The following is an 18,891-nucleotide window of genomic DNA, read 5'->3' on the forward strand; positions in this document are numbered from 1 at the left end:
GTAGGAATATGGGAAGATTCAGATACGTTCCAAGCAGAGTAGAGAAAAAATAAGATATCCACAGCCCAGTATAATCTTAGAAGCTCAAGTGGGAGTCTAACTTGCTTCCCAAACTACAGAGATCTCATAAACAGAGAGATTTCATTCAGCAGCATAAACTCTGACATTTGACCAGACGGTTGCCTTGGGGACATTAGCTAAAATAGCCTCAGATTTAAAATTGAAATATGAACTTCTGAAGGCTTTGGTAGTTGCTTTCCGGTGCTACTGAGACAACCAATAGAAATATTGGCTGCTGGATACTTCAGCATCACTAATTTAGGAAGAAACTGGTGATCTGCAGATACTTCCATCCTGTGGTGTTCTTTCTCATTGGTCAGCAGATGCAGGTAGCCCAGCTGTCTTTCCCCAGTGCTGGGACAGGAGTAGTTTCACATCTCTTCTACTTGTTATCAGGAAGCCAAACAAGGAGCTGGTTGGTGCTGCATAACACTTAGTGTGTTGGGATGGTGGTGCTGCCCTGTGCGTGTGGCAGCCACAGCAGTTTATCCCAGGAAGGCTGCAGCAGCACAAATGCAGCTGTAAGTTTGCCTACCAGTGATCTGGGGGCTGCAGGTGCTTGATGGGAGATATTTGTTGTCACTGAGCCTGTGCTGAGTCAGGAGGGGAAGGAGGAAACTGCGTTCAGTACATTCTGTGTAACTACATGTGTTAATGACCTGTGCCTGCTGGGGTGTAAATGTGTGCACAGTTCAGTGCTTCAGGTGCTCCACAGACATGCACGCTTATTGCTGCTGTATTTTTAATACAGCTCTTTTTGTGATACTCTCTGGCTCCAAATTCCTACCCAGACTGACAGGGAGTAAATATTTTGTTGTCAATTGCTTCTGGATGTCCTAGAGGGACAAGAGTGATACTGGTTTGAGTTTGCCTCAGACAAGTGCACCTGCATACACCCCTGAACCAGCTTTCCTTTAGCTACTAAACCAGCAGCTGGAACAGCCAGGTAATTTTCCTGTTTTTGTGCAATCAATTAAAGACAGTGAGCTAAACTAACTTACTGATTGCTCTCTCTGAGCTTCAAGTAGTTTTCCTTGTATGCTCCCAATACAACAAGAACTTAAGGAGCTTTTTGGACAGGACCATGCAAGAGCAACTGTCCCTTCTGCAGCCCAGGGAGGACCTGTGCTGGAGGAGGAGGAAGAGGACGATGTTCTGTGCAGGAACTGCAGCCCGCAGGAGTAGGGTTATCCTGAAATGCTGCAGCCCACAGAGGACCTTTTCTTTGTTTTTTCCCTTGGTTCCTTGTCAAGCTCTAAGAAAAGTTCTTCAGGGCCATAGAACTGGGGGCAGACTTAGCCTCCAAGGAATTCTAGCCGTGTCTCTGTAAATCCCAGGCCGTTGCTCAACAAAGTTGAGTGAGGATGATGGTTGAGCATTTCTCATCTTAAGGAGCTACGGTGGCAGCTGTGGACGGCTCCTGCGTTCTGGGTGTGCTCTGAATAACCTCTCTCACTATGGTTCACATTAGAAATTTTGATTATCTGTCAGGCGGCTGCTCCCCTTCTCTTGAGCTATCAGGGTTGCAACACTCTGTAGAAGTCATTTACTTGCCAGCAGTACCGTTAGCCCTTTGTGAACAATTAAGCTGAGGTCAGAGGTTGTAATATATCAAATTTGCGGACCGTATTAAATTTTATTTTTACTGAAAGGAACTTTTTGTCTCTTTTATCAGGAGGAAAATTAAGCTGTGAACTGGAATTCCATCAGGCTGTCTGCTGTGAAGCCCTGTGGCTTTAGCAAACAGGCAGCAGTGGTCAGAAATGACACTCAAAAGGTAAATTTATTTCTTTTTTATTAAAAAGGATAAGTTATGACCTGTACAGTATATCTTTGAAAAGGAGGGAACTTAACACAATGTGCTGTATTTTCCCACTTCTTTCAAACGATGGATTTTGCCCTGTATGGAGCTGTTCTGGATGAGAAGGAAGGGGTGCTGAGCTGGGTTGCAGCCGTGGGGTGCAGGTGTACCCACCTTCTTTGCCTGCTCCTTCTCTCACCAAACCCTTTAGCAGTTTTGCCACTAATTTCTAGGAACTGGATCACTTTCAAAAGTTCTGTACAAACTTGCTGTCTGTGTGAATTTTTTTGCCATTCTAAAGAAATTTTATTTTAAAAATTAAATACAGTGAAACCCCTGGTCACACCCTGCCTTTCAGAGAGCAGACAATTCTAGTATCCAAACACCAAATTCCCAGACAGGCTGGCTACCCAACTAGGCTGACTGTGCCTTTGGCCTCTCCAGGGTTGCATAGTGTAGAGGAAGGATTGCCTTTTGGGTCTGAGCATGCAAGCATGTGCTTGTCCTCTTCATCTGGGTATGAAATACCTCTTTCTGCCTTGCACAAATATTAAAATATATGTGAAAACTTCAGGAACCTGTGTGCTGTTTTTGCAACTTGCTGTGTTGCCTGCAGTTGACCAGCTGTGCTTTGCAGGCAGACATGTTTGATTTGGAGCACAGTGGCTGATGATAACAAGTTAGGCTGCAGAGCTCCTACAGCTTTTTCATTTTTCTGAAGGATTAAGGGTTTGCCCTGCTATATTTGTTGCTTGTTTCTCCTCTTTTGCTGTACAGCTTTATGTTCTGCTCATCCATATTTCCTGTGTTTCCATCCTAAAGAAGGCAGAATTTCAGCAGCAAAGAAAAGGGATGCAGTTGTGCTCTGTATAATTTGAATAACACCCTGTGGGATGAATTGTGCAATTTTAATATTCATTATCTCAAATGTAGACAATAGAATAGACTGTAGTAGGGAAGACTGATTAGCAGATCACTGAAGATAGGTTTTTTTGTCTTATTTTTTTTTTTCCTTTTATACTTGGCCATTGCTTGGTGATAAGCAAGTAAAACATTTTATCAAGACCTGAATCTTTGGTATTCAAAAATGTAATGCAGTAATCATTCTTCAGCAAACGTATACATGGGAGCCCAAGAGCCATGGGCAGAACATATATAAGTCTTAGGCCTTAGTGATGAGCAGCCCAGGCCAAGAGATTTCTGTTGCTCCCTCAACTCTAAATGAAAGGCAGGCTCTGAAGGGAGAGGGGAGCATGCAATCAGTCCACAAAGTGAATGGTAATGCTTTAATTATCATTCTATTGTTATTCTTCCTTTTTAGCAGCTTGGAGGTTGTGTAGTTTGCATATTCATTCCTTTAAATCTCACAAAGGTTTTGTTGTTGGCAAAAGTTTGACTGTAAAAAGAGGGCAAGCTTGTCATTAATAGGCTAGAAAGGAAAGAAGGAAGAAGAGCTGTTTACCCCAGCTTCAAGATTTCTGTGAGGGGAGGATCCAGGGTGGGTACTGTTTTTGGAAATAGAGATACTAAGATTTTTTTTTTTTTTTTAATAGGCAAGCACAAGTGTAATCACTTCTGGTAACTCACTTTGAGAGTGTAATGGAACTTAGCCCAATAAAAAACTCACCTAACTATCACCCAGTGAACTGATTGTTATAAAGGCTACAGAATTTGCCAGTGTCCTTCAAGAGAAGCTTTCCAAGAACTCATTTTGTTAAAATCCTCAGTGAAATACAGTTCTATGTACTGAGTTAATTTCTTTGCCATAGAAGGAATGTATTCACAATATTTCTATTGGTTTCTTTTCAGAAAGTTACAAGTAATTTGTAGAGGACTTCCAGCTCCTGTGAAAGAAGATGCTTTTGTTCTGCGAGAATCTTCACATCTAACGAGGTAATATGACCTTCTTGTAGAAATGCTATCACAACTGCAGCTGCCTTGATTAGTTTATGTCCTCCTGTCATGCATTATTCTCATTACATGGGCCCTTCTCCAGGTTTCGTAACAGTACTGATGAGCGTGTGCTGATATAGTGGGTAAAGTTGTAGCATCTTCCATCTCCATAACAGTTTTGAGAGGAAATGGGATTCTGCTTCTTGTGCTGAGGTCAGGCAGTGTTAAAGGTCTTTTTTGAAGCTTAAGCCAAGTGTGGTTATTGGGAGATGCACGTGTACTGGAGCAGACTGGGGTGATGCATAGGCAGAGGCTGGAAAAAAGAAAAGCTTAAGGATGATTTGAAGAACATTTTCTGTGAGTGCAGAGTGAAAGCCTTTGCAATTGATTCAGGCAGCAGCAGTTTGCCTTTGGTGTTTGGAATTATGGTGTTCTGTGCACCTACTGCACATGGTCAGGGAGCAGGAGGAGCCCGTGGCAGGCTCTGCTCATATAAGCTCTCTTCAGCTGTCATTGCAGGTACTGAGAAGTGAGTCCCCATTACAAGTGTTTCCCACTGTTGGAAGGTGATGTGTAGTGACTAACAGGGTTGCCAAGGGTGAGCAAAGAGTAGACTGCAACAGTCAATAAGTGTATTTTTCCATACTTATATGTAATGTATTGTAACATGGCTGTACTTGCCCATTTGCTGTTTTTTTCCTTTTCCCCTAGCCTATGCTGTCTCCAGGCCTGAGAACTTTGTGTTTCTGTTGCCTTCTGTCTCTCAGTGATGGTATAATGACAAACCAGTTCTTCTCCTTCCTGGTTGATGAGTAGGGTTTTTTGGTTTTGTTTTTTGAATTGTTAAAGAATGCCTAGCTTTTAGCTATTAAATGTATTTGGTGATTTTTACAACAGATTCTCCACTGCTTTCTTGGTGCACATGATCGTCAGGATCACTAAAGGGAAAATCTGAGACTTTCCATGCTTTCTGCTAATGGGCTTGTTTCATAATGAAGCTTGAAGTGGTGGATTTTTGCTCTGCACACAATCATAAAACACCAAGAGCTCCACTAAAGTAAACTAATTTGGGATAATTTGCATCAGTTGAATTCGTGGCCCTGTTGACATTATCATGCCTGCTGGTGAACAGACACCAGCTGGGGTGATGCTATTTCATACCTATGTGGAGTAGGAATGGCCTCTGGGGGTTAGAATGAAAGTGGAGGATGACTACTGCTAGCACAAGTTATGAATGAGCTGTCTGAAGTATAATAAGAATGAAATAAAAGGCAAGCTCGCCATAACACAGCGAGATGCAGCTAAAAGGATGTGAACCTGGTGAAGTTGCTGCACTTCATGTTGCCATAGAGGGATCGGAGCTCAGAGCAGCTCCTCCAGCCCGTCTGTGATCAGGGATGGGAAAATTCTCACATGCCCTCAGGTTTTCAGGTCAAACTGAACTGCTTAGGGGCTGTACCTCAAAGCCACATGGAAGTGCTGAATACTGCTGAGCAAAATGCCCTGTTTCTCAGGTGGAGCTGGCAGGAACCAGTTCCTCAGCAGCTGCGTTGGTTTTCTATTTGCATTTGGATGAAAATCAAGAGGTTTCTTTTTCTGCGTCAGACTTTGAATATAACCCTCCTCCCTTCGGCTGTCCTAGCTCTTACATGTTGATGCAGTTCACAGTACTGTAGCTACCTGGATCTAGGCTTTTGTTTCAGGTGACTTTTACTACAATATTCTCCTTGGGACGAGTCTTGCTAGAGGCTCAATCTCCCCTCCAGCCCTGAGGAGGAAACATCTGGTCTCTCTGGCACAGTGGAAGCTTCTGGGATTGTCATTTTGTTTGGCATGAGTGAAATAGCCATAAGATTTGGTATGCATTTTTAGTATGTTGCAGCTATGCTCCTTGAGCCAAAGGAAGACAGTTTATACAGGAAGCAAAAGAACATTTTTACTCAGCTTTTTGTGATACTCTTCATTAGTAATATTCAATAAAATAAAACCTTATAAATGCTCAATTCAGCTGCTGTTAAAGTAAGAACAGAATTGCTATTGAATTTAATGAGGTCAAACTGGGGCTCCAGAGGAAGGTAATGCAATGTTTAGTTCCATCTCGCTCCTCATTGCCCAAGAGAAAGCTGGCCAGCTGTGAGATGGCGATTCAAGAAGGATGGCTGTGCCTCAGGATCCATTGCTCCAGCTGTATCAGGCTGTTCTGGTGAGCCAGAGGTTTGTGCTCTCCAGCCCAGGGCCAGGGAATTACAGATGTGTACAGAAATAGAAGCCAGAGTTCAGGGTGAGGACACACTGCAACAAAGCCTATTGGAATGGAGAATCGTAATAAATGGCATGAAGAAAGCATGATCATCTCAAATTCTTGCCAAATGTGACTTGATTGTCACTTTTTTCTTGGGAATATGGCCTTACTATAAAAAAAAAAAAAAGAAGCTGGTGATCTCTTTGGAATTAAGGGTTTAGGATATGTCATGGGGAATTAGACATGGGCCTCCCATTAGCAAGAATTTTGACCTCCATGCATAGTTCTGAAAATCAATCCTATCTCCAGCCTCAGTTGTGTTTTTATTTCAACTGAGGAACAGACATAGATATCACTGAGAAGGAGAGTAAATCTCATGATTGGAAACTTCTGATGTCATTTTCAAGTGCGGTTATAAAACTGAGTGATGACATGTAGATGTCCGCACCCAAAATATTTACAAATCAAACTGTGTGGGTGCCTAGTTTTTATGGTGGCAATAAAACGTTGCTTAGTATTTCCTGGTAAGCTTTTAGTACTGAGTAATTACTATTAAACAGATGGAGAAACAGGGCACTGTAGCAGAGTTGAGAGTATTTTTCATAAGCCTTGCATTTTCCCATGGGCTTTACAGTGTCTTGACTGCTCTTCTTAGTCCCCTTCACCAGTGTTTATCATAAGCATGTGCTTTTGGCAAGTAGCTCCACTGAGGTCCGGTCAAGTGATGATGACACTTTGAAATCAACAGGAGCATAAGGTGGCAGTAAAACATAAGTAAAAAATAATCCCACTGAGCTGGGATTTGCTACATTGTGCTTTGAGTCCCACTGCAACATGGGGTATGATTTGGATTCTCTCTGCCTCAGTTTCCCTGTATGTAAACAGCAGTGATCCTTTTGACGAGGGAGGGTCTTTTCCCTTCTGAAGAAGAGAAGTGCTGTGAAAAGCCTTGCTTGCTACTATGCATATACTGAAAACAAAACCTAATCAGTGCTTTGCTAGGTTGGGGATGAATGTGTTTAGCAGTTCTTTTGATCAAGCTGTAGATTACTTAGGCAGTGGTTTGTAATAAGAGCCTTATCAGTAACAAAAACCCTTCTGTCATCCTCAGACAAGCAACAATCATGTTCTAAAATGGTTGCCAAATGTGTTTATTTGAAGATGGTTGTTTCTAGCATAGCTGAAACCATTGTGTGGCGAGAGTTCAATTGCTTCCTACTAAAGCCAACATTCATAGCTTGGAAAACTGTTAGATAAATGTCAGTTTCTGCCATAATTTGTGGAATCAATGCAAACTGAGTCAAAGAATCACAAACAGTAATGTGAAAATAAAATGATCTGCGTTATGGTTTTTAAGTAAATGATGATAAACTAATAAATGCCATTAGCTGCTGCCATTACTTTGTTGAATTTAGCTGATGTTACTGTGTTGACTTTAAAAGCTATCAGCTTAACTATATAAATCCATTTGACATGTCTTTATTCAGATAAAACTTTAATACTGCAAGTGTAGCAAATTAGATGCAAATGCTCTTTTTATTTTAAGTATATTTAAAGCTGCCTTTTCAATGCAAATTTTACAGGAAATCTCAACAAGCTAGGACAGACATCTTAGCTGTCAGCGTGCAGCACTTTCATTTCGGTCTCAGGCATGGGAGCTGCATTTTGTCCCTGCAGACTGAGATAATTAAAACTACAGAGAGATGGTTTTAAATATACATGATACACAGTTACTTAAACTGTGGGATAATGCATAAATGCGGTCCTTAACGCTTTTGATAGAGCAACGCCGACCGGACAGCATATCAGGAGATGGTAGGGAACACAATTCCTTTTGTGCAAACAGCTTGGTTTTATTTGTATTTTTCACCTTCTCACCTGAATTGCTGTGGAAGCACAGAAATACCATTGCAAACGCTGGGTTGGGAAAGCCCTCATTAAAAAGATACTGATACCATTAACTTCTTTTTTTCTTTCTTTTTTTTCTTTTCTTTGTTTTGAGCAGCCCCTAGCCTCCTTGGAATACATATCTATTTCAGCTTTCATTTGCTGAACCCCCTGAATGAGTTTATCCAAACAATGTGAATTTACTCAGATCTTTTTAAAATCCCACATCTCTAGTGGTTGATAAAGCTGACTTTAGCTAAGAAGAGTTGGATCAGGGTGATTTAAATTTCACAGTGAAAATGATAAGGGCTTTACTAGAAATAATAAGCGCATTCAAATACTGTCATGGGCAAACAGTTGAATGTGCAGTGAGAAATTTGGCAAGGCTAGTCTTTCTCAGCGTTGATTTAATGAAGTAATGGATAGTAAAATAGAAAAAAAAATCCAGCAACTTGCATTCAGAGGTAAACTTATGTTAATTCCATATCAGTAGTTCTATAAAGCATTGTTCATTAAAAAGCAGCATTAATGCTCCAATAAAATTATTTAAAATGTCATGCTGTTTAAAAGCCACAAAACCCAACCAAACCACCAGCAAGGAGAGAAGCCTCTTCTGGCAGCCCTGCACCAGTGATGTCCGGTTGTTGGCATTTCCCAGGCTTTAGCCCGAGGAGAACACATGCTTCAGGGAAAGAAAAAGAGGAAGCACGTCCACGTAAGCTGTAGGGCAGTAAGCTGTAGGGCAAACAGTGGCCCAGGTTGAAAATGGTTTTGAACACTAGCTTGTCCATTTAGAAACACAGATCCTCACCTTTCTTATTCAAATCTGTGGGAGACTGCACAGCCCCAAGTGCAGAGGTTCAGGTCTGTGAATCCAGATGTGCTTTTGTGTGATGCAGCCAGGATGGCCATTGAATGGAGCTGGGCAAGGAGCAGGAGGCGAGGTTATTTTTGAGGCAGTCCTTCAGACGGTTTATAGCTGTCATTAACGGCGTTTGTGTACAGCAAGGAACTAGCATCCAGAATTAGTGATGTCTGATCGGTGAGGCATCTGGAAAGCAATAAATCAAACATGTATGGTGCTTACAAGAAGGGGCGAGAGCGAAGAAAAGGGAAGAAACATCACTCTGTTGCCAAAGGGCTGAGGTTAAGAATCCCTCTGTGCAATTTAACAGTTTTTAATTCCTACATTTTAATACCTCGCAGGCCATTGTGTCAGTCTGCCTTAGCTCGTTCACGGAGCCATCTCACTGCTGCCAAGTGGATTAGCTCTCCGAGGGGCTGCTGGCCCCCTCCTGCTCGGGGATTGCATCCATCACCGCCCTATGCGCATCCCCTGCCCTCCCAGCCACCCTGCTGCTCCACCCCAAACGCGGGCCGCCTAACTGGCACTGCCGAACGCCAAAGCCTGGCAGTCTCTAAGTGGGACAAGCTTTGTTTTTCACACGTGCCCCTATGATCCTTTTCTTTTTTTTTTCCTCCCTTCAAGGAACGCAGTAAAAACCTAATAGGAGGCTTCCTGCAATCAGTGCAAGGGAGCAGCAGCCATTAGCAGATGGGAAGAGATCAATATTCTGCCCAACCTTTCCGGTTGCAGTTCTAGTTGGTAATTATATGGCTGTTATAAATTCATGAATATGGTGTATAAGGAAAAACGAATCTCTTCAAAACAGCTTATTTCCATAGTAAATGACCAGAGAGCTACCGCTAACTTCGTCACCGACAGCTATTTTGTGTTTGGTAAACAGACTTGGTAGGAACAAAAATGATTCTAAGGTTTAAAGAAATACTTAGGAGCTCAAATCCTCCCATCGACCATCACACGTCTCCTGCATTTGGCTCATTACAGGACAAGTGTGTCCTTTAAGACATGGAGATTAATGAGGCATTTTACGAGACTAATACATTTTAAATTTTAACACTGGAGTTAGCATCTATAATTGTACAATTATACGTTCATTTAGATTTTTTAAAGATAACTAATCACAGGTGACTAGAACTGTGTGAAGAGGCAGAATTTATGTTTCTCCAGCTGCAGGAGCACTAAATCATGCAGGAATTGAAATTGTTTTCCTTATGACAGATAGCTCAGGCAAGATTAGTCAGTCACTGTTTCAGATATAATGCCTTTTTTATTACGCATACTTTATGTGGGACTATTATATTTGTAACATATATTTCTGCATACAGCAAATTAACTATTGTGTAATGCACGGACCAAGAAGGAGTATCATTAGTTCTCGCCGTCCCGCAGTTTTGAGCAGCTGGTGAAATATATACCAATCATCCAACAGCTAGCTTCATGTTAACATGTAGAACAAAGCCTGAGCGGCTCCCGTTTGACAGAACTTTACCGTGTAGTAATAAATAAGGCTGAATTATTGATGGTGATAACTGCTAATATTATTATGACCTCAATTAAGTGCTTTTTTCAGACACATTAGCAACAAAAGGTCTTCTCTTTGCTCGTTGCTGTTTTTTCAAGTCCCACTTTACATTAAAATCGAATTGATCAAACCTATTTGCCATTTCGCTGTGAGTGGATAACCGTAATGGGTAATCTATCAGCATGGTGCTCCCCTTAAAGCTATTAACACCTTTTGTTGTTTTACTCAAGTTTCTAAACGTGCTGAGAGGTTCAAAAAGGCAAACCCTGCAATCTGTTAGGATTGTGCAGAGCCGTGACTTGTGGCATTCTTTTAATTACCATACTTCTTTAGCTCCGCAGCCAAACACTGATATTTCTGACACTAAGTAAGTCTTTATTTACTTATGAAGCTGTGAGACGGCTAAATTAAAGCTGGTTAGCAAGATGGCAGCTCTGCTGCATGGCTTCTCCCCACAACTCGCCGCTTGACTCTCAGGCACTGGGGCTGGGATCAACTCAGCAGCGAGGCAAATAAAGGGAGCTTAGAGTGTTTTGCCCTATGGCAAATTGGCAAATGGTGTGAGTTACATGGATGTGTGTGTAAAGTGTGGAGCAGCCTGTTTGTTTGTGAGACCTTTTATAATAGGCAGGGGGAGATAATTTCCAGGGACAGGCTGGTGGAGTGTGTGTGCTTGGGGAGTTGTGGGATTACGCTCATTAAAAAGTGAAGAGCTAATGAAATTAATCATAGGAAAGACTGAGCAAACTGGAGAACGCAGTATGGACCTGTCTCCGAGAGGCTGCCTCTTTTCATGTACATCTCTGTTGAAGATTTCTGCCCTTCTGGAACCATTCTTCGGGTTTGTGCTTTTTGCTTTTGGATTTTTGCTGCCTTAATTCTTGTGTGGGGCTGAGTGGCAAAAGAAGGGATTCCTGGTTTACTTGCTCATGACAAACCTAGACTAAGAGCGCCTGGGCTGTGATTCGTCACTATTTGTAATGCTGATGCAACAATTGAGTGAAAGTAGGTGGTGCTGGTGCTCACTGGCACAAAACCCCAGTCATATTCCTGGTAACAATCTCAACAGAAAAGCCTGGGCGGAATAAGCAAGGAAGTCCTTTATTGCCTCATATGTTCCTTTTGTTCTCTTTTTGTTTATATATGCATATTAAAAAATAAACACGCACACACCGGTGTGCTAGCAGTGTTGGTGTGAGTGTTCCTGGGAGAAGCCCCATGGATCCTTGCTGCCTCTGTGCTGTGTATGTGAGCAGGGAGCTGCTGCCAGTGTAAAGCTGAGGCTCCTGAGGATGTGTGAGCTCAGTGTAGGACCTCTGTGCTGGGCTCTGCACAGTGCATGGCCTTTGGAGGGACAGCACAGCTCCTTTCCTGTCATCCCGAGAGGAGGGTCGTGGCATGGCACTCTTGAGGACCTGTTGCCTGTGTCATTTCATGTGAAAGTGGGAGTCCCTTGAGCTCGTTCATAATTACATTAAATTGTTCTAATTGCAGAATGCTGCAAGTAAAGGCACATGTGTGTTCGTTTTTGGCACAAGCAGTGTCAGTGCCGCCAGTTTATGCCAGGTCATACCTTTGTGATGTCAATGCCAGCGCTGGTTTTGGCTCCGTTGCTTCTATTTGTATTGTAGTGAGTCACAAGCAGGGGGAAATGAAGAAATACTTGCTGGCTTCAAAAGCAGATTGAAGATAAGTTGCTGTTAAGCACCAGTTCTGTCTAGCTGTTGATACGTGTAATATAGCAAATTAATTAAAAGCTTATACTCACAATATATAGGGATTTAAATTGTTTTAAAGTGGTGGTTAGTCTTTCAGCAACTAGAAGATGCACATGACTGAGCTACTCTAGTAGATCATTGCTTCTAGAAGTGCTTCAAGTAGCTTACCGTGCTTCCAGTTTCTTTGCATCAATCACTTTTTGTGTGTTTTTATCTTGTGTTGAACAAATCAGAACTGTCCTTTGCCCATTTTATGCATCCTGCAAAGGAGGGTATGAAGTGGGTTGATGACAGCTCATTCATCTCACTGTTTTTGAAAGGGATTCCCCTTCTGGACATCATGTGGAGAGGTGTTTTTCTGAAGCCCACCCACCTGGTACTGTTTTCCCTTAGGAAGTGGCTGCATTTTCCTAGGGTGTTTCTCATAGGGGTAAGGCTGCATATCAAACAGTGGATTTCTGAATGGTATATAGTGATGTTGACTTTACTGATGCTTCAGCTGCTGTCTTAATATAGACTGTGGCTCATATGTCAGTTGGAAACAAAAATCAATAGGCAATGAGAATGGGAGTAAAGGGAAACCAGAGAAACAAAACGATGAACAAGAATTTGGTATCTCCCCTCATACGCTTCCAGCCAGCTGTTGTGCACTCCTTGCCATCAAAGGACCTGCAGCTCATGGCCACAAGTCCCACCACTGGGTCAGGGCTCCTCCTGGGCCATGAAAGAGGATGCTGAGGCACAAGGAACCCAGTGCTGGATGCTCTGAGTCCTGCAGACTTATCTGCAGAAAGCTCAGGCTGTGGTTGAATGGCCAAGTCCCAAATTGTCTGTGCCCAGCTGTGTGTGCATGTCAGTGCACATAATTTTAAATGACTGAGCAGGTCATCTTTTTTTTTTTTTTTTTTTAAAGCAACACAAGTATTTAACAAGTCCTTGAAGCTGTCTGCTCAAGTCCCTGGAGCTTCTGCTTGCTCCTCTCCATGTGTGTGCTAGGGGCCTGGCATGCCAAGGATGCAGCAGTGTTGGGCTCAGTGTGGTGGTGATGGTGGGAGCCTGCTCGGGCGGGCTGTGAGTGTGAAGTGGAAGCAGGAGGGAAAAACTGCCCTTCTAAATGAGTAACGGTGCCAAAAGCACAGTCAGAAGGTACAGACGGAGGCTATTAATGGAAGCACCGAAGCAGCCACATCTGTGATTGAATACTCGGTCTTTCAGTGCCTACTGCTGTGTTTACTGCTCCTTAATGTGGTATTGTTTACTCACAATTAAACTCTTGGCCATTAATTTAACTCTCAGATGCTGCATTGGTCACACGGACCCAAATCCCAGAGCCGGGACAGCTGTGCTCTGTACACTCCTTTAGGCACAGCTCTCGTTAGGAGGGAGCGCAGGCAGTGAGCTGACGGCACCGGCTGCTGCCCAGCCCTGCTCCTGCAGCCCCCCTTCCCGCAGCCCCCCTTCCTTCCCACAGCCCCATGCCTGCTCCCCTTGGAGCAACACTGCACTGCGGTGTGGGAAGCGTTAATTGTTGTCAGCCTGAATTTCACACCGGAGATAACAAACGCTTGAAACCCGGACGCTGCGTGGTGTAGATAAATGCATTTTCCCCCATTAATTAAAACGAATCTGTAAATTTAAGCGGAGGTGTTCGCTATAATAAGTTTTTTGAACTGGTGACAAATGCAGTCAGCAAAAGGCCTGAGATAAGGGGATGTCAGAGCCATCTGCACCAATATGTGCCTTTGTGGAGCATCACTCCACATGGTCCGCAGTCGGTGGTGGTGGTTGGTAGCAGGGAGGTGAGGTAACCCAAGTGTGGGATTCCAGGGCGAGGGACAGGGCTCTGGAGGAGGGAGAGGGGCTTTACGTCTCATGAGTTGGAGCTGGCGGTGATTTGCAGTGTTGAGCGTTTCTCTATACTTTCTTTCCATTTCTTCTGTCTGAAAGAAAACAGTTCATCATACATGTTGTATGTTGATCTGTCCCATGTGTCCATTCTACAACTGACCCTACAGAGTAAGTGTTGATTTCTTTATAAACTTTCAGAACTAAAAAAACTCTTCCCTCAACTCTGCTAATTACATTAAGGATAATGCTAGTGCAGTATCTGCAGTCTGCTTTTGGGGCAGCATTAGGGGAAAAAAAAAAAAGGTAAATAAGAGGGTTTTTAAGGTAATAAAGGTTTGAAATTATCAAATTCAGCTCAAGTTTGTCGAAGGTCAGTGGCCATTCCAACTCATTTCTATCTCAGGTTAGTCGCTGTTTCAGACCACTTAGCTAAAATGTTACATAATAGGATATTTTGGTAGCTGCAGTGTATCTACAACAATGTTCATCTTCCCTTGGAATTTATTGCTAGAAAAGTACCCTGCACCTTTCTCCTCATTAAACTGCTCACAATTTTGACGCTTTGATGTACAACACAGGTGGCTTATTTCTGACCTTGTACATCACAATACAGTTGTGCTCTTAGAAGGCAAAACCTTGCACACACTGTGCAAATCTTAGATCTGATTCCAGTCAGTGTGTTTTACCACTTTGCCTTTTGAATTCAGCTTCCATGAAACCCAGTGAAATGGAATCGTTTGAGCGTGCTTAGGAAGTGACCACAGGAGTCATACAACAGTTTTGGGAATCGGAGTTAGTTACATTCTGCGTCACTTGTTTTTGTGCTTACCTTGACTTGGTTTCAGTTAACATAAAAGCACAGAGCAGATGGGACCTGCGGGGTAGTGCCTTGCTGCCCTGCATCCACTACGGCCGCAGCAGTGATGTGAGCTCGATTTTGGAGGCTTTTGGGAACGCAGCCCTTTGGAATGGCCTTGCTCATTCCTTGGGGTCGGTTCCTGCGAGCCCGAGCTCCTCCTCCCTCGTCGCCTGCCCGTTTTATGGGAGCTGTAAGTGGCTACACCTGCAGCCTTAAGCGGCCAGCAGCGCTGTTAGAACGGTCGGGATCAGTCAAAGGGAAAGTTCAAAGTTCAGAGGTCAGCCTTTTGTGACTGGCGAGGAGGAGATAGGGGGTAATAGCTCGTTAATGTTATTTGCCTCATTCGGCTGAAAAACTTGGTCTTTCGCTGTTGTGTCGAGACATTTACGTGGGCAATTCTGCGCATTGTCATTTGAATAGGGGTTAAATTATTCTGTTTTGTCATTAAGTGATCCTTGATTGGCAATCCACCACACAATGGGTGATCATTAGGGAAAGGCCATAAAACTGTTACACCGTTTAAGAGTGAATGGTGAATGAAGCCAGATATTTCCAGGACCCGCTCCTCCCTCCCCCGCCGGCTGCAGCTGCTGCAGACCAATTGAAAGCAGAAGCCCTGAATTTCGGAGCAGTCTTTAACCTGTTCCTCTGATTTTGTTTTGAAAGTATTTACATTGAGGTGAACAGCAGATGAACCTTCTGATAGATACCTAAAGGAGCTCCAGTGGTCTTCTCCTCGTGGTTTTGTTGTGTCGGTGCAAGTGGTGCGCCAGAATATTAGCCTAAAAATGAAGGTAAAACATGGCATGCAAAGAGACAAAAGCCCCAGATAAAACAAGATCTTGAGAACTGTATGCCATGGAAGGAAGTGCAACTTGCATGAATGGAACACCTCCGAATCCGGAAGCTAATGGGATTCAGCATCATGAACTGTGGGTTTTGTGGGTTCCATGCTGATGGTTGCTGGTGAAGCCTACGCTTGTGCTTTCCAACCCTAAGTTCCCTCTTCTGGCACTGAGTGTGGCCACTGGCATTGCAGTCTGCTGGATGGCACTTATTACTGTGATGCTACTGCAAAACCAGGCCAAGATGGTACAAGACATCATTCAGTAAGGCAGTGATGTTGCTGGCTGGGCTGCTGTACTTTCTTGTCCTCCTCTTTGCAGCATGGTCCTGACCTCGTGTTCTTCCTCAATGCAGCTCACTGGAGGAGCAGGGTAGAGGGTAGGAGCTCATGCCCCAGGTGGGGCAGTTCTGATCCTGGCTTACATCAATTCTCATGGGATCGAGACATGAGAAAGATCTGACTTTGCCACTCTTTCTAAAGCAGTCTCGGTGCTCTAGGTGACTGTGAGGTTTTCTAACAGCTGTCCTGGTTGTTCCAGTCGTGCTCCTGGGAATGGTGGTTTTTCCATGACTGAAAAGCCAACATAGCTTTTAACTAAAATTGCAGAGCTAATTAACTGCTTAGTGATTTGTTCTTGCTTCTTTATATTCCAATTACGATTGCAGCTCATCTCACTTGAGAAAGAACGTGTTCTGTGGCCTACAAAGGGACTTAGTTCTTCAACTACATTTAACAATAGGATTTCTTCCTAGTAATTAAAGATATGCTTTGCAAGCTATGTAAGCGGGCTACAAACAGCCCCCTGCCCTCTGGGGATGCTCTGAACTGAGGCATGTTTTTTTTTGTTTTCTGACACCCCCAGATGTATACTTAGACCCCAGGTCTGCAAACATCAACTCCTTTACGTGACATGGAAGGATCCATTGTCTTCAGGGCCTTTGGAGAGGATCATGGTGATGAGTCTATGAGATCAGATGCTATACTGGAAATCTGCCTTTAAAAAGGAAAAAGAGAAAAGAAATAGACACGTTTCTACATTAAAGTTCTAGAATAGCAGTAGTCAAAGATGCTTTGAATAACAAGACAAAGGTGTTTTAATAGATTCCATGTATTTTCCAGCATCTGAATTTCTCTTTAAACTTGTACTAGGTAAATGTTACTCAGTTGCCCTTTTAGAAAACAACAATTTGACTTTTTTCCCCTCTTTCTATTCTGACAAATATTGGTCTTGATGAGTGTTAAGGGACTGAAAATACTCAACATCAAAGTGCTCATTATCAACCAGCCAGCTGCACTCCTCGCTGCACCTCCTCATCACACACAGACCCACTCTTTTCTGCAGGGATTGGCCCCCCCCTCGAGACACAGAACAAGTTCTTCTCTATGCTAACAGTGCACAACATTGTCAAATGATGTGTAATGATTTTATAATGCGAACTAATGCCACCAGGGACCGAACTGAGACTTCTGATTTCATTACACTCCCTGCTGAGACTGGTTTGGAATATGAATTTGGGGCAAAGATAAAAGGCTCTGTTCCTGTCCTTTACCCATCAGCTGTTAACCAGCATTATTTGGTGTGGATCCAGACAAGGATCCTGCCCAAGGTGTATCAGCAAAAAAACTTGTGATTTATCTGTGTGGCTATAAAACACCAGGAATGCAAGTAAGTACCTTTTAATGAGAAACCTGTGTGCCATGATTGAAATCTCAGCAGAAGCCCAGAGAAGCTGCCCTGATGGTTGGCCACACCTTTGCTGCCCAACACGGTGTTCCTAAAAGATATGTTTGTTAATACTGGCCCACCAAGGTTTTGTATTATAAGAAGGTAGCAAGAGGTGAGGTTTTGTTCTTTGTGGTGGTGTTTGTTTGTTTTTTGAAATTAATGTATTAGATAACAAATTATCACGGAATGGCCAGGTTGGAAGGGACCTCAAGGATTGTGAATCTCCAACCCCCCCTGCCACATGCAGGACCACCAACCTTCCCATTCAACGCTAGACCAGGCTGCCCAGGGCCCCATCTATCCTGGCCTTGAACACTTCCAGGGACGGGGCATCCACAACCTCTCTGAGCAGCTGTTCCAGCACCTCACCACTCTCTCTGTAAAGAATTTCCCCCTGATGTCCAACCTAAATCTCCCCTCCCTCAACTTAGAACTTATTTCCCCTCCTCCTGCAGTTATCAACCCTTTCAAAGAGTTGATTCCCCTCCTGTCTGTAGGTTCCCTTTAGGTATTGAAAGGCTGCAATGAGGTCACCCCACAGCCTTCTTTTCTCCAGGCTGAACAAGCCCAATTCCCTCAGCCTGTCTTCATAGGGGAGGTGCTCCAGCCCCCTCATCATCTTCGTGGCCCTCCTCTGGACCCTCTCCAACAGCTCCCTATTAAAATAAAATTAATTAATTTAGAAACAGTTCCAGCATTGTACATCCTCTTCAACTGAGAAGGGCCTCTTAATACAGTGATAAAAATGTAAGCACGCTAGAAAATGGTGTAATCTTACCTGTTATTATCTCTGTCCCCATGAAGCGTAGGATACCTGTCTGTTTAAAGTGATAGCATCTTCCTGTGTCCTAACAGACCATGAAAAATAGGAAAAATGCCATAACATTTTTGTTTTGAATTGATAATGTAGGAATTAGTTTTCTTCTTCGTTCAGGTGTAATTAAAAAAGCCCAAACAAGCAGGCTTCTAATCAAATTCTCATCTATGTTAACCATGTCTCATTCTATTTGTTTTCAAGACAGTTTATCCCATTTGTACCAGCAGAAAATGTAGGCCAAGCTGGTGACAGCAGGGAGACAAAAACCTCGACTGTCTTGCTAATTTTCAAATGTAATCTACCTGCTAATGTGTGATATGGAAACTAAGTGTCATTTATACACTCTTACAGCACTAAAGATGCAAGAGGGATAGAAACTAATCCACCATCAAAGGTAATTATATTGGGAATTACATTGCTTCCTGCTGAAAATTGTATTCAGCACTGTGCCCCGTTTCCAGAACTACACCATTGCTGCTCGTTAGATATGAGTGAGAGTTAACTATAAGTAAATTAAATTCAATATGTGAAATGGGAGGATCCTCGCAAAGATGCTTTTGTAAGCACCTGAAATGTAAGTGGCAATTAAATTTGCATCCTGTTGTGCTTATACTGGACAAATGATTTACTTTCATCGTCGAATATATTTATGCTATCTCGGTTGTAGGGGTCACGGCCACTATGAGATGGGAGGAAAGACAATACTAATCAAAAGTAAACCATGCCACTTTTTTCTCTGGTGCCGCTAATCTTAATTGAATCAATCTTGTGGCAGGTGTTGACAGTGAAAGATTGCTCGAACCTTG

General features: G+C 43.1%; 1 long non-coding RNA gene across 2 annotated transcripts in view; it reads left to right on the forward strand.

Annotated features, from left to right (window-relative positions):
• The window catches only part of LOC125699408 (uncharacterized), a 96,914-nt gene that overhangs the window by 35,158 nt on the left and 42,865 nt on the right, over positions 1-18,891 (forward strand). For both annotated transcript variants that reach the window (XR_007379546.1, XR_007379545.1), the window contains exons 4-5: positions 1,736-1,837; positions 3,671-3,754. This is a non-coding gene — a long non-coding RNA (uncharacterized LOC125699408). The remainder of the gene's footprint in view (positions 1-1,735; positions 1,838-3,670; positions 3,755-18,891) is intronic.

The sequence above is a fragment of the Lagopus muta genome, chromosome 12, assembly GCF_023343835.1.
Source record: "Lagopus muta isolate bLagMut1 chromosome 12, bLagMut1 primary, whole genome shotgun sequence".
Taxonomy (NCBI): Eukaryota; Metazoa; Chordata; class Aves; order Galliformes; family Phasianidae; genus Lagopus; species Lagopus muta.